Source organism: Lacerta agilis, chromosome 3 (assembly GCF_009819535.1).
Source record: "Lacerta agilis isolate rLacAgi1 chromosome 3, rLacAgi1.pri, whole genome shotgun sequence".
Classification (NCBI taxonomy): Eukaryota; Metazoa; Chordata; class Lepidosauria; order Squamata; family Lacertidae; genus Lacerta; species Lacerta agilis.
This window is the reverse complement of record NC_046314.1, coordinates 93,217,742-93,239,510: the sequence shown is the minus strand read 5'-3', so window position 1 is coordinate 93,239,510 and position 21,769 is coordinate 93,217,742. Positions and strand designations below refer to the sequence as shown.

General features: G+C 45.8%; 1 protein-coding gene across 2 annotated transcripts in view; it reads right to left on the bottom strand.

Moving 5' to 3' along the window:
- The window catches only part of PTPN14 (protein tyrosine phosphatase non-receptor type 14), a 112,431-nt gene extending 91,566 nt beyond the window's left edge, over nt 1-20,865 (bottom strand). For both annotated transcript variants that reach the window (XM_033144776.1, XM_033144777.1), the window contains exon 1: nt 20,666-20,865. The gene's annotated coding sequence lies outside the window, so the exon portion shown is untranslated. The remainder of the gene's footprint in view (nt 1-20,665) is intronic.
- Nucleotides 20,866-21,769: the final 904 nt, after the last annotated feature.

Here is a 21,769-nt window from a genome sequence, read left to right as displayed (position 1 = left end):
AGAGGAACGTGTTAAGAAATCTGGAGTCATTAAGTCTTTATCAGGCAAAGAGCTTTCCTGAAGCTTAGACTACTTTCCCAGAAATATGTTTTCAATGGGGGGGGGGAACCTCTGAGAAATTAAAGATCTTATGTATTCCTGCCAAACGGAAAGTGATTAAAGCAGCCACCTTAGGTTACAGCTTTTGCTCTCTGCAGCCGATGTAGAGTTTCTTTCTTCCCAAATGAGCTGTATATGTTACAGTTTTATAGCTCATTGTTCTGAGGACCTCTTTGTAAAATGGCAACTCATCTCTTCTGCCCCCAGAAATTGCTATTTCTTGGCTATGAAAATATTTACACCATGGAACTCTTCAGGCTGCAATGGAATTGCAGCAAAACAGATTCTTATGTTACTTTCAGGTATCGTGCAAATCCACAGCAACTACTTTTATCGCATCAGTTTTGGGTGGAATTTCATTTGAATACGTTCTCCTATGATGACAGCGATTAGGATCACACAATGGCAAACCATTTAAGGCCAGTGTTTGTCCTAAGTGTGGTCAATAACAGTTTTCGTCATTGGAGGGTGCTTGCAGTTGTGAGCTAGCTACCAAGAAGTGGCATGCAAAAAACAACAACACTGTGGTAACTTGACTATTTCAAAAGTTAATGTAAGAATCAAATTAAAATACGAAGAAAAACAAGTCATCTCTGAACTCGCCTCAAAGAAATCCATTTGTTGTTGTTGTTTAGTCGTTTCCGACTCTTCGTGACCCCATGAAGCTGAGCATGCCAGGCACTCCTATCTTCCACTGCCTCCCACAGTTTGGCCAAACTCATGGTAGTCACTTTGAGAACACTGTCCAACCATCTCATCCTCTGTCGTCCCCTTCTCCTTGTGCCCTCCATCTTTCCCAACATCAGGGTCTTTTCCAGGGAGTCTTCTATTCTCATGAGGTGGCCAAAGTACTGGAGCCTCAGTTTCAGGATCTGTCCTTCCAGTGAGCACTCAGGGCTGATTTCCTTCAGAATGGATAGGTTTGATCTTCTTGCAGTCCATAGGACTCTCAAGAGTCTCCTCCAGCACCATAATTCAAAAGCATCAATTCTTCGGCAATCAGACTTCTTTATGGTCCAGCTCTCACTTCCATACATCACTACTGGGAAAACCATAGCTTTAACTATACGGACCTTTGTCGGTAAGGTGATGTCTCTGCTTTTTAAGATGCTGTCTAGGTTTGTCATTGCTTTTCTCCCAAGAAGCAGACTTCTTCTAATTTCGTGACTGCTGTCACCATCTGCAGTGATCATGGAACCCAAGAAAGTAAAATCTCTCACTGCCTCCATTTCTTCCCCTTCTATTTGCCAGGAGGTGATGGGACCAGTGACCATGATCTTAGTTTTTTTATGTTGAGCTTCAGACCATATTTTGCACTCTCCTCTTCACCTGCATTAAAAGGTTATTTAATTCCTCCTCACTTTCTGCCATCAAGGTTGTGTCATCTGCATATCTGAGGTTTTTGATAGTTTTTCCGGCAATCTTAATTTTGGCTTGGGATTCATCCAGTCCAGCCTTTCGCATGATGAATTCTGCAGATAAGTTAAATAAGCAGGGAGACAATATACAGCCTTGTTGTACCCCTATCCCAATTTTGAACCAATCAGTTGTTCCATATCCAGTTCTAACTGTAGCTTCTTGTCCCACATAGAGATTTCTCAGGTGACAAACGAGGTGATCAGGCACTCCCATTTCTTTAAGAACTTGCCATAGTTTGCTGTGGTCGACACAGTCAAATGCTTTTGTGTAGTCAATGAAGCAGAAGTAGATGTTTTTTTCTGGAACTCTCTAGCTTTCTCCATAATCCAGCGCATGTTTGCAATTTGGTCTCTAGTTCCTCTGCCCCTTCGAAATCCAGCTTTCACTTCTGGGAGTTCTCGGTCCACATACTGCTTAAGCCTGCCTTGTAGAATTTTAAGCATAACCTTGCTAGCATGTGAAATGAGCACAATTGTGCTGTAGTTGGAGCATTCTTTGGCACTGCCCTTCTTTGGGATTGGGATGTAGACTGATCTTCTCCAATCCTCTGACCACTGCTGAGTTTTCCAGACTTGCTGGCATATTGAGTGTAGCACCTTAACAGCATCATCTTATCTACGAATTTCTGCTGCTATTCTAATACAATCCCTGTTTTGTTTAAAAAGTAACAGGTTTGTACATTTTGAAGCAACAAAGGGGGGGGGAAGAGAAATTAATGAAATATATAGTAAATCAGGGGTAGGACCATTTAGAAGATACAGATTACGGGAGGAATTCGACATCACACTAAAACAAACATTCTGTCAGCCCAAGCATTTCTGGTTGGCCGATGGAACAACCTCACCTCTCCTCTCCCCGAACAGTGTTCTGTGGGTTCTTCTGACCCTTGCCAGAGCCAAGTGGGTTGGGGGACATGGAAGGATGGAAGGAAAAAAAGGAGCCCCTAAACTACTTACTTGAATCCAGCCCCATTTTTTCCTATATAAAAGAGAGCAAATGTTGAAACGCTGTAGACTACTACATTTAGATTCTCTCTCTCTCTCTCTCTCTCTCTCCCACTTGTTGGCATCCACTGCCTGAAGAGACAATGGAGTGTGCCTCTGTGGGTGAAGTCAAATCGCTGGCACCAAATTGACCTTCCTGGGGTGCAAGACTGGGCAATGTGTATGGAGGCCCTAGGCTGCCCAGACGACAGGACCTCCCTCTTGGCCTCATTGATGTGGTCCAAAGGAAAGCAGAGCAATACGTTTGGCACCAGCTTGGCTGCAGGAGTTGCCAGAAGGAGGCGTACAAAGCACCATCCAACCATCTTAGGGACTCCACTCTGGATTTGTGTAGGGCTTAGTCCTTGGCCTTTTCTTCTCCCAAAGATGTCCTGCAAGGCAGCGGAGGTATAGCAATAACAAAATAAGCAGCCTTTGAAGTTTGTGTTTTCTGTTTATTCCATCCCGATATTCTAGAGTGACTGGATGTCTTCAGGCATGTAGACTCATATATTTTAATATTATTAGCATACAACAGCAGGCGTAGGTGTCACTACTATTTCCCTTTCGATGTCATTACAGAATCTGAATCTAGAAAACCCCGACCTTGTTAGCACTGGGACACAAGATTTCAAAGATCCATTTCAAAGATGAATAGAGAGTCATTTGGTTCCCCCCCCCCACACACAGAGGTTTTTAAAATGGAAAAGGCAATGGTAAATTTCAACCAGGTTGTTTTCCCAACGTAGGTCTTTGTGAAACTGGCTCTCTCTGATAACCTGCCAGGTTTGGATGATCTTGTGGGCATAACATAAGGCTTTCTTTTATTGAAAAAGCTAGCTTTGGAGGACTACAGTCACAGCAAGCACGCTCAGGTGCACAACTGACATTGGCCGTGTTTCACCAAGCTGTCCATTAGGAAAATCAAATGGCTTTTTTGTTTTTAAATGAGCTCTTTCAAATGGATCGTTTATAAGACAAAGAGAGAGAAATCATTAGAGGCTTCAGATAGTCACAAACTAAAACATTTCCTCCTTTCTGGTTTATTTTTTTCTGGATGGAGGGCTGAATGTGCCCATAGGGAGAACGAATGCTACCTTAACTCGGGAAGCAACACAAAAGCCTTAGGAGAAATCAACATTCTGCAACAAGTAATTTTGTCATCTGCAATTTGTGCTTGTGAGGTTGCAGGCACATTAAATCCTACTGAAGTCTGGAAAATGAAGGCTACGATCCACACTCTTCCAGCCTTAAAAAAATGTCCTTATCTATAGGTCAGGGAACAATGAGATTCTAGCTTAGTACATTCAAAAGTAGTGGCAATCCTAATGTTGCTATATATGGAAATGTACCAAGTTTTAAAGGCAGGAATGCACTGAAGCTACTTAGTCTGAAAAGTTCTTAAGCAATACAACTTCTCACCAAGGGTATCATAGAGCTTGGAAAAGTACAGAACTAGGGCAACCAAACCAAGAAGAGAGAGGCTGGACGGAGTATTTTATGAGGAAAGATTGCCCCCTCAATATATATAGGCATACTCAACATATAGGATTCACTTCCACAGGAAGCAGTGAAGGCTGCTTGTTTAGATGGCTGTAAAGGGGATTGGACAAACCCATGGAGGATTAGGCTATCAATGGCTACCTGTCCTGATGTCTACAGGCAACCTCCTTGATTGGGTTACAATTCCCAATATCCCAACCACTGGTTACACTGGCTGGAGTGGAAGCATCTGAAAGGCATCATGTTGGAGAATGCTGACCAATCAGTTTATCTCACTTGAACCCTGGTCGGTATAGGAAACATTTGAAAGCTTGGTTGGGGTTTTTCATTTATTTTAACAATTGTCTTTCAGTTGTCAACAACTTTATATGGACAACCTTAAGTTAAACATTCCACTGGGCAAGCACAAGTCCATGGCTATTGCTGAAGAAGCTCTTTAGAACCTGGCCCTAATTGCCAAGCAATTTAAAGTATCAGGCCCAGAATGAAGTATGCATTTGAGGATGCATTTATAATCATGTCTGCTGAAGTGTTTTTGATTTCATTCTTGCATTTTGGACAATTGGGTTGCCTTGCCACAGAATGCCAAAAGCAAATACTTTGGGATCTTCTACCTCTGAACACATTAATGTATGCACTTATGAGTGCTTGTAGATATGAATAATCATGATTGCCTTTCTCTGATAGGATGCCCACCAGAAACTTTCAATAGAAACTTGCCATTTTGGAACATAAACATTTCTTCTGATAATGCCCCCCTCCGTTTCTTTTTCCCTGGCCCATCCAGTCTGCTAACAGCTTTGCTCTTTATGCCAGTAAAAAACATAATAATGCTTTAAACATATTTGAGATGTACAATTAATATTCTGACACAAGGAAATGCTTTTGTGTTTGTTGACCGTGCAGAACTATGATTATTCTTAATAGTTTTCCATTAATATTCTTCTCACATAGCACCCAAATTTTCAAAGCAGCTTATCCATGCTTGTTCTCAGAAGGCAGTTATGCATTAGTTTGCCTTTTGCATCAGAAATGAACCTCAGAGTTGTCACCAAGCTGATCATTATTCCGTTGTTGTAACTGACAAGGGGTGAAGGTAATTTGCACTGCCTTGTTGGCTTCAGTCATTAATGTTGACCCCTGTTATTGTGAATAAGCAGGATTTCCCTGGCAGACTTGCAAATGGCAATTTTGGATTTTCAGGCTATGGTATAATTGGCTGCCATGAGTTAACAACTAGCCATGTCACCTGGTGATCCTTGAAGGTTAAGACCTCTTGACAACTGCTATTAGCTCTGTGAAACTTGCCATTCAGTTGCTTTCACTTGAAGTTTTGAAGGGCCACGGCCAAGGGGTGGGGCACATGCTATGGATGCAGAAGGTTCAATCCCTGACATCTCCAGATAGAACTCAGAGAGAACCCTGGAGAGTTGCTGCTAGCCAGTGTGGACAATGCTCAGCCAATGGTCTGTTCTGACGTATGTTCAACATGATGTGTCAAGTCACATGGTTGTGCTCAACAGAGCGGGAGATGCTACCTGATGCTACAAGACTCTTGAAGGTGTTGCTAACCAGAGAAAAGTGGGAACCCCAATTTAAAATCAAGATTTAAATGAATACATTGGGGAAAGAAGAAAAATCACACTGAAGACTAAAATCCCCTGGAAAATATTATTTACCGAACAGCAATGACAGATGGGAAGAAGCCAAAAGGTGGAGAACTCAACAACAGTCATTATACAGGCATGAGAAACAGCCAAGTTTGTTTGGCTGTGTTAGACTAACACAGTCCTCTGGCTTTGCTTGGGCCTGTCCAGACCTTTCGTTTAAAATAATCATAATCACTTCAAATTCTGGGCAATTCCCCCCCCCCCACCACCACAACTCTTGTCTCCATGAAAAGGGGAGTTCTGTGATAAGACCTAATCTAAGAAACTTGAAGAATGTCAAGTATTTTCCTTGGTCAAAAACACACACAGACAAGCACACAGTTAAACTGATTGCAGCTGACCTTGCTTTTTTGTGCTAGAGATGGGGTCATCACAGGTTAGAGCCCACAGCCCAATGGATAAGCCTAGGAATTCCGAAGAGGAGACAGAACTAAATGAAAACAAAATGCCTTTCATGTTTTTACAGATACCTGCATCCCCACCCAAATTCTGAAGAATAAGCGAACAACAGCCACAAACCAAGGGCCCAGGTAAATCCCAAGCTATCTTTTCTTCTTGCAAGAAAAGATTAAACTTGTATTCCAAAAAGAAGCAGCATAAGGAAACCCTTAAAAAAGAAAAGTCAAGATCAGGTCACACCTTATTTTTTCCCCAAATCTAAAGTGCTTCCACATGTAAAGCGAGGAGCAAGTATATTAGTTGAATAGCTTTTGGACTAGATCTGTGAATCTCAGAGTACCATCAAAAGGCATGCATGTGCCAGGATCTTCTCAAAGCTGGTTCATCCAAATCTGATGCATCTGTACAGTTCTGCTGGTCCCCAGAGAGAACACACGGGGTAGTATTCAACACTGCTGCAGTGTGAGCTGTCGGGAGAGCCTCCAGATCAGAGGTGGGGGCATGTGAGGACTGCAGAGGAGGAGGAGAGGAAGAGGAGGTCCTGTTGCTCAGGTGAAACTCAATGGACAACCACTGGGTCATGTGGACCCACTATCTACAATAGCTCCTCGTTTGTTTTATTCTGCATATGTGCGCTATACAGTATGTGTGCTATACTCATGTAAGGTAAAAGGTAAAGGACGCCTGCACGGTCAAGTGCAATCAAAGCTGGCATTTGTCCACAGACAGCTTTGTGGGTCATTTGGCCAGCATGACTAAACCGCTTCTGGCTCAACGGAACACCGTGACGGAAACCAGAGCGCACGGAAACACTGTTTACCTTCCTGCTGCAGGGGTACCTATTTATCTACTTGCACTGGCATGCTTTCAAACCACTAGGTTGGCAGGAGCTGGGACCGAGCAACAGGAGCTCACCCCATCATGGGGATTCGAATCGCCGACCTTCTAATCAGCAAGTCCAAGAGGCTCAGTGGTTTAGACCACAGTGCCACCCGTGTCCCACACAGAGCAGCCCTCTCTGTAGAAAAGCCTTATGGAATGCCTTTGAAGCAGACTATAAAGAGTAGACATATTCATATAAAGGCATTCAGGTACCCTAGTCCCAATCCATTTAGGGCTTTAATGGAAGTGATCAGATTACACATAATACAGTACTTGTTTTTATACTGGAATCTGAAGATTAATTATATAGGATTTGGTCCCAAAGGAATGAACTGCAAATTAATTTATATCATGCTCCAATTCCAATTTGGGCAATTCATCCCTTTCCCAACAACTTTCCATATCTTATCCCACAGGGTTAATGGAGGCCCACCAACCATCCACAGAGGTTTTTCTGGAGTGCAGAAAGGAAGAAGCAACAGCAGGAAACTTTCCTTTTGTTAACTTAACTTAAACAGTATTAAAAATAAATTTTAAAAATACCCTTTAGGACTATAGCTTCCATATTACAAAAGGCAGGGGGGTGATCCACCCATTTTTTGTTGTTGTTGTATAGTTGTTTCCGACTCTTCGTGACCCCATGGATCAGAGCACGCCAGGCACTCCTGTCTTCCACTGCCTCCCGCAGTTTGGTCATACTCATGTTGGTAACTTGGAGAACACTGTCCAACCACCTCGTCCTCTGTCATTCCCATCTCCTTGTGCCCTCAATCTTTCCCAACATCAGGGTCTTTTTCAGGGAGTCTTCTCATGGGGTGGTCAAAGTACTGGAGCCTCAGCTTCAGGATCTGTCCTTCCAGTGAGCACAGATCAGTAATTTAAGGCATTCTCAAATGTATAGGAAAGAATTAAGCAAAGTTATGGTTCCTTCCCATATGACAATAATTTTCCCAATGATGGGTCAGATTCCAAAATTAGTCATAACTGTTTTGTGGATGGTCACTTGGCTGCCAAGCATGGCCATAGTGGGCAAAGGCGGAACAAGGAGCTACAGGAAGGCATGTTGCATGGTGAGTCAATGTAATTCTATCTAGAAGCAAACCCTCTCAACTTCAAATTTGAGGGCTGCTATGCAAGTTAAAGGCCACAATCCTATGCATTCTTTATTTGGCAGAAAACCCAAGCTTCTTCCATGTTTGTCAAGAAGTTTGGGTTTGGTGACTTGCTAGGCTCTGCTTTCCTGAGGCTTACATTCATTAATTTTGATCCTTTGAGGATGCTTATGGCTAGAGCTTAGCAAATTGTGAGCTACCTCTCTTCTTTCCATTGCTGTTCTGGACGTTTTGGGGAATTGGTGGGATTAAAAAAAATGTAACAAATTGAAAAAGTAGTAATCCCAGCAGCTCAAACAAAATGCTTTTCTCCAACCATATTCATTCCCATTGCAACAGCCCGCATGAGAATCCCAAGCCTGCTCCTATTTTAAATAAAACCAACAGAGCTCTACAAATAGCAAGTGAGGGAGAATAAAATAAAAGGGGGGCTTGGGGATCTTTCAAATGGGAACCTGTCAATGCTTAACTGATTTTGTAATGCAAAAAGAAATACTATGTAAGAAAACCTGGCACATCTTTCCTCCAGCATTCATCACGTTTTTATTTCATTTGTGTTATCCTTTTATTATTTACTACCTACTTATAAAAAAAGAGGGTATCTTGCATTTCTCTTTATATCAGAGCTGTTCCAAGTGTTCTCGCCATTTTCACTGCCAATCTCTTATGGAGACTATGCCTTCCCCTCTCCAGCCACTTTGACAAGAGGATCCATTACCAAAGAGGTTTTGTTTGTTTGCTTATACCAATCAGTTCATTGATTAGAGTGCAAATGGCCAGCCTGAGTAATTTCCAGGCATTTCCCGAGTTCTTTTCCTGAGCAGAAACTGCACAATTTGATGCAACAAGCCTGGCATGAATGTGTCCTGTAAGGAAGAGCTCGTGGCTACTCAGCCTTGTAAACAGTTGCTTGCCTACTCACTTAAAGAGCTGATGTTCTTGCAGAAGGGCAACTGCAGTGAAATTAATTGTGGAAATAGTAAAGTCCTAGTTTGGGGGGAGGGGTGAAGAGGGCAGGATTGTGGGCAGGTTGTTGAAGCCGAACACCGCATTTTACCCTCCCAAGACCTTGCAAGACCTTAAGGTGGCTCTGTTCCTTCGCTCAAGTGTACGGATGATGCACATTTAAAGAGCGCATTCTCACAAATTAACAGGCAGGGACTTGTAGTTTCTGCAATTCTGTAATCATAGGCATTTTCTCAGTCTTTAGCAGCTGTTGCAAAAGATGCCTTGAGCTCTCAAGTTTCAAGCACCGAGACCCTGCAGGCCAAGCAGTTAGAGATTAATTCATTCCCCTGTTGACAGCAAGCCAGCAGAAGTAACAGCAATCATAATAAAGTCACTTTCTCCAGCCTTCCTCAATTACAAATCCTTTCACCAACGACCTCAATCTAAACCTGGGTGTTTCAAGCCTGACGACACTTCCAAAGTTCAGAAACAAAAGCAGTTACAGAACTGGTGGCCTCAATCTGTATGGCATGCAAATCTGCATCATAAAGATCAATTTGAATATTATATTCAGAGCACAGGATTAGACCTTCCCTATTGCACAATTCTGGAATTCTTCATTGAAGAACTCACCAAGCAAAAATCCCTGGTGTGATCAGCCTGGGATCACCTCTCCAAATTATATACAACTTTAAATAAATTCAAGACAGGAGCAGAGGAAATGCATTATCTAGGGCAGACCATTCCCGTTTGTGTTAAATATAAATTGCCCTACATAAAACAAGGACTTCCAATGAGCGCTAAGTTGCTTAGGGCAAGGATGCAAACTTTACCTATGGATTCCAAATGAGCTCTGTATACAGCATAGAGAAATGAGAAAGTTAACCTGAATTCATGCTCTTTGGGGAAGGGCCACAGCTCCATGGTAGAGCAACTGCTTTGCATGCAGAAGGTCCCAGGTTCAACCTCTGGCATCTCCAGATAGGCCTGGGAGAGAAATCATGGAGAACCATTGCTGAATGGTCCAGTAGGGTGGACCTCCACTTTTTTATGCACATCCTGAAAAGGAGTAAAGGAAGAAAAAGCTAGGAACTCTATCTAACCATTACTTTTTAGCTGTTGATATCATAATGCAGGTGTAAATGTAAAATAACCATATCCAGTGTCTCAGGCTAAAAATGGCCAAACCATGGAATCATAGAGTTTGGCAGGACCATGAAAGTAATCTAGTCCAACCCCTTCAATGCAATATTTTTTTTTGCCCAACGTTGGGCTCAAACTCACAACCCTGAGATTGAGTCTCATGCTCTATCAACTGTGCTATGAAAGAAACAGAAAGTCCTCAATGCCAATAGCATTGTTGCATTCATATTGCTTACCTAATCCTGCTACTTCATTAACCCTAGATGCAAGTTTGTCACACCATAATGATATTGTATTCTTAATGCTTGTCAACATCTGCTGTAACTCAAAAGGGGCTAGATGCTCCGGCACTTCCATCAAGGAACTGTCCCCTCGTATTCGGAAAAGTACTAAAGAAAGTGTGTCTGTGTTGTAGCACAAATGACAGTATCAAATGGGCAGGAAACGGTGTTGCAATTCGAAATGGAAACTTACCCAGCTGCACTGTTTTAAACAAAATAAATAAGTTGCTCCAGGCTGCCCCAATACATTTCCAGACACGTTCTACTGCAAAAACCAAAGGACATTCTTGAGGAAGAAGAGCCAGAGTCCAGTTGCAGAACATATGCTATAAATGCAGAGTCTTGAGTTCCAATCCCCAGCATCACCAAGCAGAGCTGGGAAAGACTCCAGTAGGAAACCCTGGAAAGCTGCTGAAGTCAATCTAGACAATAATGAGTCAGGTAGACCAACCATTTAATTCAGTAGTAGTGTTTAAATGTCATGCTAAACTATAGATTAGTGAAACGTAAATGAGCCAACGCTTTCCCCAGGTTTCTTTGTGTACTCTGCCCCTCTGGCGCAGTCAGGCGAAGGAGTTTGGACGCTTTCCCTTCCGCTTTCTATTAACCATGGTTTGCTGCATCATCCAGACCAACAAACTGTGACTAACATGATGTTTAGTGAGCTTCAAACAAAGCTGACTTCAAATAATGGTTGTTTCAGCTGCCTTGATTAAACTGTCACAGTTGCCAATAAGGAACTATAGGGTACAGCTATGCGGTTTACCAAGTGAATAATAAAACATACCAGGAGGAAAAGGATGTGTGGTTTATGATTACAAAAGGTTCCATGATAGCAACATGAGTATTAATACTTGACAAGGTAGGCCCTTTGATGCTGGGCCATACTGAGCCAAAAAGGTAAACGTACCTTTTAAACAATTCGCTCAAATTTTAGTTGTTGTGCAAGGATATATTTCTTCTGCCAGCCCAAAACCAGATCTCATTTAATTCCCAAGGTCTTAAAAGGAAGACAGCTAGTCAATCATTTTGAAAAATGTGAAAGCAGCACAGAGACTGGTGCCTTCATTAAGAAATGAATCTGGGCCGCACATTGTCTCTCAGGTGGTTCAGTGTGCAGAAAAGTTTGGCAAGAATTTTAAAAATGTAGCGGTTTGAGTAACACTATACCAAGAGACGACCCCAGTTAGTTTCACGGACTGCAGGAGGGACAAAGAGACCCCTAAAGTATGCAGGCCCAACCCAATTATGAGAAAAATGTGGCCTTCAAACTAGCGTCTGCCATGGGATAAACTTCATGGGCTCGGGTGTATTTCAAACAAGAAAAACACAACTCTGTGGATCACATTTGTGCCACATTATACCAGCTATTCCTGAGTGATGTCAGCTTAGCAAGACTGCACCAGAAAGTACTTGCCAGCCAACTATCAGAGCCAAGTGTCTTTCACAATATGACTAACCTTACAAAGTCACTGAATCATATTACAATTTAGCACACAGCACAAGTAAATTGATTTAATCAACTCCAATCCAACATCAGAGCAAAAGTGTGACAAAACTGGCTTGGGTACACTCCAAACATACACTGGCTTCCTGAAAACCATGGTCTGCAGAACGAAACCCAGCACTGTGGACATGCATTCCCTTTCCCTAACTTCATCCCTTCCAGAGCATCTTCTCATCTCCTCCCTCAGTCCAGAGTTAGAGTTTAACCAAGCAAAGGCAAACTCGGCCCTCTAGATGTTTTGGGACTACAATCCCTATCATCCCCTGACCACTACTTCTGTTAGCTAGGGATCATGGGAGATGTAGTCCCAAAACATCTGGAGGGCCGAGTTTGCCTATGCCTGGGTTAAACCCATGCTTGCAGGTTCACACATAATAGCAAGCTGAGATTGGGCTCACTCAGGCTCATTTTCGCTCAAGCACATTGTGTTAAACCATAGTTTAGCATGATGTGCAAATGCGGCCATTATGTCTGCGATAGGCCAGGGTTTCTCCCACCTGTCATTGGTACTATTTATTGGTGCCACTGTTTCTCAGAAGCTGCCACACCCTGCTCCACCACCACCACCACCACTTTTTAAAATAAAATAAAAACCCCACAGTCCACTCCAATCCAAGCTGGAAATTATAAGAACCTTGCAACGTCAAGAATTTGAGGGTTGAGTTTGTTTTCCTCTTTTGCTTCTGAGCGATGACTTTTTAGGTTCTGTATCTGAGGGCAGGGACTGTCCTGCATTGTTTTATTGATTCGTAAGCCACTCTAGAAGCTTTTCCAGCATGAACGCTTTGAACAAACAAACAAAATTCATGCACATAGTTCCTTTCTGTTTTGCATTTGTCTATGCCTCTTAGTTATGCCTGGTTTAGACACTTGTGGCTTATGCAACACTGTATATGACCAGATCTGTTTCACAGGAGCCTGTCCCACATTTAAGCAACAACAGTAGAAGAAGCGCATAGCATCTGCTGCCAATTAATGGCCAGCTGAGAAGAGCATTGAGACACATCAACACCAGCTGCCTATTAATTGCTCCCATGAACAATGTTGCACCTAGGCTATCACTGCTACTATACATGATCAATGAAAGATGGCAGAAACAACAGTTTCCTCATTTTAGATTACTTTTTTTTAAAATTAAACCTCATCACAATCATTACTAAGGCTGTCCTCATTTTTCTGGCATGCTTCAATTCCGCAATCAGGCATTTACTGCAGAATCCTATACATGTTTAAACTTGGAAATAAGTAACACTGTGTTCATTGGAGCTTGCTTCCTGGTAGGTTTACAAAGGATTAAAGCCTTAGCACTGAAGCTCCCATAAGTCTACACACAATCTTAAGGATGTGCTCGAATAATAAGATGTCCAGTTAATTAATTAATTTAATTTATATCCTGCCCTTCCTCCCAAAGAAGCTCAGGGTGGCAAACAGAAAGTAATGAAACAATAAGGCTGCTTGGACGAGTGAAACCGACCACCAGACTCCTTGATCCTGCTCATCAAAGCGAGCCAGGAAGTGCTAGGTGAAGGTTAAAGAAGCAGTTATTAAACTGCTTCTTTAAAAACTATCTTTGGACCCGGTCAATATGGCCAACTATTGCCCAGTCTCAAATTTTCCATTCTTGGGCAAGGTGATTGAGCGGGTGGTTGCTGAACAACTCCAGGCATGCCTGGAGGATACGGACCATTTGGATCCCTTCCGCTCGGGATTCAGGCCTCATCATGGGACTGAAACTGCCTTGGTCGTCCTGGTCGATGATCTCCGGTGGACCAGGGAACAAGGTGAAAGCTGTTCCCTGGTCCTGCTGGATCTCTCAGCGGCCTTTGATACCATCAACAATGAAATCCTTCTGGACTGTCTAGAGTAGCTGGGAGCTGGGGGCACTGTTATACAGTGATTCCACCCCTTCCTCCTGGGCTCTGTGCAGAAAGTGGTGTTGGGGGATGAGTGTTCAGACCCCTGGGCTCTCACTTCTGGGGTGCCTCAGGGCTCCGTCTTCTCCCCCATGCTTTTTAACATCTATATGAAGCCGCTGGGAGAGATCATCAGGGGGTTTGAGCTAGGCATTCACCAATATGTGGATGATACCCAGCTCTACCTCTCCTTCAAATCTGAACCAGTGAAGGCAGTGAAGGTCCTGTGTGAGTGTTTGGAGGGGGTTGGATAATGGATGGCAGATTGAGGTTGAATCCTGACAGGACAGAAGTACTGTTTTGGGGGCACAGGGTGCGGGCAAGTGTGGGGGATTCCCTGGTTCTGAACTGTGCCCCTGAAGTGTGATGCCCTCCCTGTGGAACATCCTCCCTTCAGATGTCAAGGAAATAAATTGACTTTTAGAATACACCTGAAGGCAGCCCTGTATTGGGAAGTTTTTCATGTTTGATGTTTTAGTACGTTCTGATGGGCGGGGTATAAATAAATAAATAATTATTATTATTATTATTATTATTATTAGACAACAGCTTGCCATTCCAACACAGCTGCAGACTGGGAAAGATCTAGATGTAAAAGGCTTCTTGGAAGAGGAAGGTCCAAAAAGTGGGCACCAAAAAGACAACAGAGGCTGCAGCTGACTAATATTCAAGGGGAGGGAATTCCAAAAGGTAGGTGCCACAATGACAAAGGTGCTATTTGGTGATTAGATTATATATCTGAGTTTCTATCATTGCCATCATTCCAAGGGTATAAATTTATGTTTAACGGCTGTTCTGAAATAGGAGACATGGGCCATAACAGACAAGTCGGAAGAAAATCCTCTTTCATTAAGGTCATCCAGGTTGGCTGCCCTCATCACTGCCTCTGGTGGGAACAAGTTCCACAGTTTAACTATATATGCACTGCACAAAGAAGTACAGTGGTACCCCGCAAGACGAATGCCTCGCACAACGAAAAACTCGCAAGACGAAAGGGTTTTGCGATTTTTTGGTTGACCCGCAAGACGAATTTCTCTATGGTCGTGCTTCGCAAGACGAGGCATTCGTCTTGCGCGGTACCACTGTAAGAAGAACCCTCCCGCTTGCGCTGGCCCTCCCTGCTTGCCGCTCACTAACGATCGCCCTCCCCGCGCTCCCCATCGAACTCCCTACACGCGGCTTCCTCCTGCTCGCCCTCCGCGCGCTGCCCCATCGCAGTCCCGACACCTGGCTTCCTCCTGCTCGCCCTCCGCGAGCTGCCCCATCGCAGTCCCGACACCTGGCTTCCTCCTCCTCGCCCTCCGCGCGCTGCCCCATCGCCTTCCCCACGCCTGGATCCTCCTGCTCGCCCTCCGCGCGCTGCCCCATCGCAGTCCCGACACCTGGCTTCCTCCTGCTTGCCTTCCCCGCGCTCCCCATCGCCTTCCCCACGCCTGGATCCTCCTGCTCGCCCTCCGCGCGCTGCCCCATCGCAGTCCCGACACCTGGCTTCCTCCTGCTCGCCCTTCGCGCGCTGCCCCATCGCAGTCCCGACACCTGGCTTCCTCCTGCTCGCCCTCCGCGCGCTGCCCCATCGCAGTCCCGACACCTGGCTTCCTCCTGCTTGCCTTCCCCGCGCTCCCCATCGCCTCCCCCACGCCTGGATCCTCCTGCTCGCCCTCCGCGCGCTGCCCCATCGCAGTCCCGACACCTGGCTTCCTCCTGCTTGCCTTCCCCGCGCTCCCCATCGCCTTCCCCATGCCTGGATCCTCCTGCTCGCCCTCCGCGCGCTGCCCCATCGCAGTCCCGACACCTGGCTTCCTCCTGCTCGCCCTCCGCGCGCTGCCCCATCGCAGTCCCGACACCTGGCTTCCTCCTGCTCGCCCTCTGCGCGCTGCCCCATCGCCTTCCCCACGCCTGGATCCTCCTGCTCGCCCTCCGCGCGCTGCCCCATCGCAGTCCCGACACCTGGCTTCCTCCTGCTTGCCTTCCCCGCGCTCCCCATCGCCTTCCCCACGCCTGGATCCACCTGCTCGCCCTCCGCGCGCTGCCCCATCGCAGTCCCGACACCTGGCTTCCTCCTGCTCGCCCTCCGCGCGCTGCCCCATCGCAGTCCCGACACCTGGCTTCCTCCTGCTTGCCTTCCCCGCGCTCCCCATCGCCTCCCCCACGCCTGGATCCTCCTGCTCGCCCTCCGCGCGCTGCCCCATCGCAGTCCCGACACCTGGCTTCCTCCTGCTTGCCTTCCCCGCGCTCCCCATCGCCTTCCCCACGCCTGGATCCTCCTGCTCGCCCTCCGCGCGCTGCCCCATCGCAGTCCCGACACCTGGCTTCCTCCTGCTCGCCCTCCGCGCTGCCCCATCGCAGTCCCGACACCTGGCTTCCTCCTGCTCGCCCTCCGCGCGCTGCCCCATCGCAGTCCCGACACCTGGCTTCCTCCTGCTTGCCTTCCCCGCGCTCCCCATCGCCTTCCCCACGCCTGGATCCTCCCGTTCGCCCTCCGCGCGCTGCCCCATCGCAGTCCCGACACCTGGCTTCCTCCTGCTCGCCCTCCGCGCGCTGCCCCATCGCAGTCCCGACACCCGGCTTCCTCCTGCTCGCCTTCCCCGTGCTCCCCATCGCCCTCCCCACACCCGGCTTCCTCCCGCCACCGCCGCTCACTACAGTACTGTAAGTAACCGCTCTCCCCGCTCGCTTTCCCGACACCCGGCCCCGACTGGTTTTTTCCCATAGGAACGCATTAATTAAGTTTCAATGCATTCCTATGGGAAACCGTGCTTCGCAAGACGAAATTTCCGCAAGACGAAAAGACTTGTGGAACGAATTAATTTCGTCTTGCGAGGCACCACTGTACTTTCTTTTGTCTTCCAACATTCAGCTTCATTGGATGTCCATGAGTTCTAGTGCCTTGATATAGAGAAACTTCCCTCTATCCACTTTCTCCAAACCATACATAATTTGATAAAAACTTAGATTATGTCGCCTCTCACTCACCTTTACGCTAAACGGAAAAGTCCCAAACACTGCAAGCTTTCTTCACAGGGAAGACGTTCCATCCCCTTGATCGTTTTGGCTGCCCTTTTCTGAACCTTCTCCAACTCTGTAATATCCTCATGGATGTGAGACGACGGAACTGTACAGTCTTCCAAATGCAGTCACACATTTGCACCTTTGCTGTGGATGGGGGGCCTTGGATTGGGCAGAAGTGTCCTACCACCCAGCCCTGCCCATCTCCATTTGCTGGCCCTCCCAGTTAGGTGTCATCTGCAAATTTGATGAGCATTCCCTCAATTTGTAACAGAATTTGGTGGGAAATTGTGGGAAGAGGGGGTAAACAAACGTAAAAAGAGCTGATATGGAGTGAACGGTGTGTGCAAAGTAACTGAAGAAAGAGTCTAAGCTGATTTGGATGGGAAAATTGTTGGCTTACTCCCCAGCTGTTGTTGGACTACAACTCCCATCATAGAATCTTAGCAGTTGGAAGGAACCCAAGGGTCATCTAGTCCAACCCCCTGCAATGCAGAAATCTCAGCTAAAGCATCCATGATGGATGGCCATCCAACCTCTGATTAAAAACCACCAAGGGAGGAGTCCACAACCTCTCATGGGAGTCTGTTGTTGGACCGCAACTCCCTTCATCCCTGACCACTGATCTTGCTAGCTAGGGATGATGGGAGTTGTAGTCCAACAACAGCTGGGGACCCAAGTCTGAGAAACAGTGTTCCAAATTTTATCTAAACACACAGATAAGCATATGCAGATGTTATGCACATTTGTTCCTATGGGCCCATTCCCCCAAATCCTTTAAGAGCCAAGCAACTGCTACCCACTGAGTTCAATGGGATTTACTTTTGCATATGTGAGCATCAGATTATCGCCCAATATCTACTGAATCCTGTTGATAGGCCTACTTAAAGCCTAATCAAGTATTGCAACTTAATTGGATTGTGAATTGCACTGCCCTCTCTTCTAACACCACTATTTAGCATCCTCATTCAAGTGCTTACTACACAGTGAGATCTTGAGATGTTTTGGCCAGGCAATGTATGCTCATTCATGCTCCTCTTGGTATGAAAAGAGCTTCCTCTGCTAGCCACAACACAGAAGTATGTGGGTTTTCAAGCCTCTTCAGAAAATATTTAATTGTGTCCATAAAACATGCCTAACCCTGGCCATTTGTTTATAAGGCCACCAAACCCGGATTTTTCATTTGACCCAAAATTATATTAACATCACTATCATCATCAACAAAATACTTTTATGCGTCTTGCAAAATAAATACCGCAATCCATGGTGTCAAGAGTTTAAAAAGATTCACAAATTAGACTGCAACCCTAACTCCATTTGCCAGGGAGTAAGCCCCAGTGAATAGAACTTACCTCTGAGTAGCACTGCACTATTAAGACTCCCAAAATACACTCATAGATTAACTGACTTAAATTCAACAGTCTTGCTTGTTTTAAGATGGTTTAGCATTCACTCAGAAGTAAGTCCACCTGAGATCAGTGAGACAAATATTGCTAATTAATCACTATGACAAGTATGCCTCTGAGTACCGGTTGCTGAGAGAGTTAATTTGCCCTTGTCCCATGTTTGTGAGTTTTCCATACGTGTCTGGCTAACAGAAGAACATAAGAAGAGCCTTCTGGATCAGGCCAGTGGCCCATCCTGTCCAGCATCCTGTTCTCACAGTGGCCAACCAGATGCCTGGAAGGAGGCGGGTATTAGCGCAAAAGCACTTTTCCCATGTATGACTCCCAGCAGCTTGTATGCAGGGTCATACAGTACTGCTTCTGACAGTGGAGATAGAATATAGTGATCAGGGTTAGCAGCCTTGGCTGGCCACTGTTGGAAGAGAATGCTGGACTAGATGGGCCTTTGGTCTCATACGGCAGGGCTCTTGTTATGTTCTTAAAGCACACTGGAAAACAACACTACAAATGGGGGCAGGGAGAAGAAGCTTCCAAAAGGCACCCAGGCCCTCATCCACCATGCCCACAAACAGATCCAAAAATAAGTAATGATGGCCAGTTACAGGTGGGTAGCCGTGCTGGTCTGCCATAGTCGAAACAAAATAGAAAATTCTTTCCAGTAGCACCTTAGAGACCAACTGAGTTTGTTCTTGGTATGAGCTTTCGTGTGCATGATGGCCAGTAATGATGGCTTAGTTGCCAGAGACCCCAAAGTTTAGTGATCTGTTTCGGGTAAGTCACCACCCCCATGCCCAAGTTACCTCACCACGCAGCTTGCCTGGTTCACACATCCCCTGGCTATCATAGGATGACTACAATATCAAGTGACGCCTATATGTATGAGCCATCACTATCATGTTGGCCCAGACACACGCCTTTTCACTTAAACCAGTTCACACATTCCGCAGCCAGCCATCTCTTGCGCAATTATCAGTCTCAGAAATCCAGTGATCCGCATTTATGTGCAAACCAAAAAAAGTCCAGATCCAGACATTCTTTCCAAGCTTCTGCTAAGCACAGCCTGAATACAGTAGTTCCACCTCTCATATCCACTGGGAAATCCAGATGGTGGAGACCACATTATATACATTAGCAATGCAAGTTGTGGACAAAACGTCCCAGCATGCAAATATATGAAACCTACAGAACTGCCACAGCATCAAGCAACAAGGGAAGCTGCCTCCATGCCCTACTTATGCAGGTTTCTCTGGTGCATCTGGGTGGCCACAATTGAACTAGGTGGACTCTAGGTTTGATACACCATGGCTTTCCTTGCATTCCTAATGGCTAGTGAGCATCTAAGCAGGCCAGCTTAGAGCTTGTAAAAGTCCACACATGACTAGGATTATTTCTAAAATAAACATTGCAAATATAAAACAGGTCTTCCTATTACATAAACTTTTCAGCATGCACATTTCACAGGAATAAAGACATCACAGGGGGAAATATTTAAAGCAAGACATTCCGTATCTGACACCTTCCCTTCATTATCCGCACCTTTCATTATGCACATTCCAGGAGACTACAAAGAAAGAAGACTTGTAATCAAAAGGGCCCTTTTGCCCACAGAGTTCAAAACTAGCAAACCTCAACCCATTTACAATGTTTAAGTGCACACACAGGGAGAGAGACCTTATTCTGTGTATATATACTGGACCACCAGTGACTCATCCCTTAAAAGACAGCTTTTGAAAACTTTTTTAATATTTATTTTTTAGATTAATAGATTTTGTCAGGCCAAGGAACACAAGCAGACGCCACCACATTCCTTGCTTCTTGACACCGCAGTTTGCCAGCGCTGGATGACCAGTATAGACTTGACTGGTAACTAACAAAGAGCAAGAAGGTAAATTCACCCAGCAGAGAGTGGGAGGGGAGCTGGCTGAAAGTTGAGCAAAAGATCCATGGAGCAGAGAAGTTCGTTCATCTGTTTACCGGCTTTAAAACAAACAATAGAAAGGAGCGCAGGAGCGAGATCCCAAACCTGTTTACCTGGGAGCAAGCTCCACTGAACCTAATGAGACTTACTTCCGAGTAGGCATGCACAGGATCGCACTGTAGGTTACAAAAGTGGTGTTTTGTCTAAAAGGCCCTTTGAGTTTCAAGACTTCCTCTAAATGCAAAGTGTGCCAACCCTATTTAAAATTGTGGAGGGAGGGGGAGAGTAAAAGAAGTTGAAGCTTGTCTCAGAAACTGCATGCCAACTGGTCCCACATTTTATAGGCAGACTTTTTCCCCCCTAACGCAAAACACACAGCATCGTCTTATCGCAAGATTCCAGCTTCCTGTTTTAATGCTATAAACTGCGTCCAAACTCTTCAAATTCGCCACCCCCACGCCGATCCCCGCACTTACCTGTTTCTTGGGTTACCCAAAAGCAGCTTCTTCTCCCCAACGCGCCTCGTCCGCTGGGATCCCTTCCTTTCTCCGCCCCACAAGGGAAAAATTAAAGCTTTTGTGCAAAGTACACACGCACGCACACAAAACTCCGTGAGGAAGATCCAGCGATGGATGCGCAAAGTTTCCTTCTTCACCAAAAATTTAAAAAAAATATCCAAGCAGCAAGGGGAAGAAAGTTTTAAGTCGATCGCTGCAATAATACTACTAATAATAACTGTAGACGCGGGGGGGGGCAGTGATGTGAGAAAAGGGGGAATCTGGATGGTGGCGAAGTTTTGTTGGGGAGTAGCAAACAGAGAGAGAGAAAGAGAAGGAAAACCGACTCCGCCTTCTCCTCCCCCTTCCCTAAGAAACACACTCGTGCGTCCCAGCGGCGCTGGGGAAAGTTTGGAGAAGTTTGAGAGAGGAGGCATAAAATTCAGGAAGGAGGGCAGGACGGGCGCTGGGACAGGGGGCGTTTAGGGAGCCAGGGGGGTGGGGAAAGGACGTGAGGGAGGGGATTGGAGTGTCGATTATAAAGCGAGGAGGAGTCGGAGTGGCGGTCGGGAAGCGCGCGCGCGCACGGCGCTCTTTCTCGGGCGCGTAACGCGGAGCTGCTTGGAGGAGCAGCCGCCGACCTCGGAGTCACGGCCCAGGAATGCCAAGAATGCGGAGCGGCCGCTGCCACGGCAGGGCAGGAGACGTCGTCGAGGACTTGGCTTTCTTTCTTTCTTTCTTTCTTTCTTTCTTTCTTTCTTTCTTTCTTTCTTTCTTTCTTTCTTTCTTTCTCACCTCTTCCCGCTCCCCCCTTTTTTTTACGCGGCTCACACTATATATATCTATAGCAAATGAATGAAGAGAGGAGTGTGGAAAGGGGAAATAATAAAAAAAACCTGGGCTGCTCGTCCAGCCCAAGCCAAGGATGATGCCTTTCAAGTGCGACTCTCTCCCGAGGAGGGCAGAGCAGATGCCAAGGGAGGGAGGAGAAGGGAGGCACCGAGGTGGATCTCAACGCGGGTGGGGATTGCTTTGCAGGAAGGCGCGCTGCGATCGCTTCCTTTCGCCCATGGCGGGCGCAGT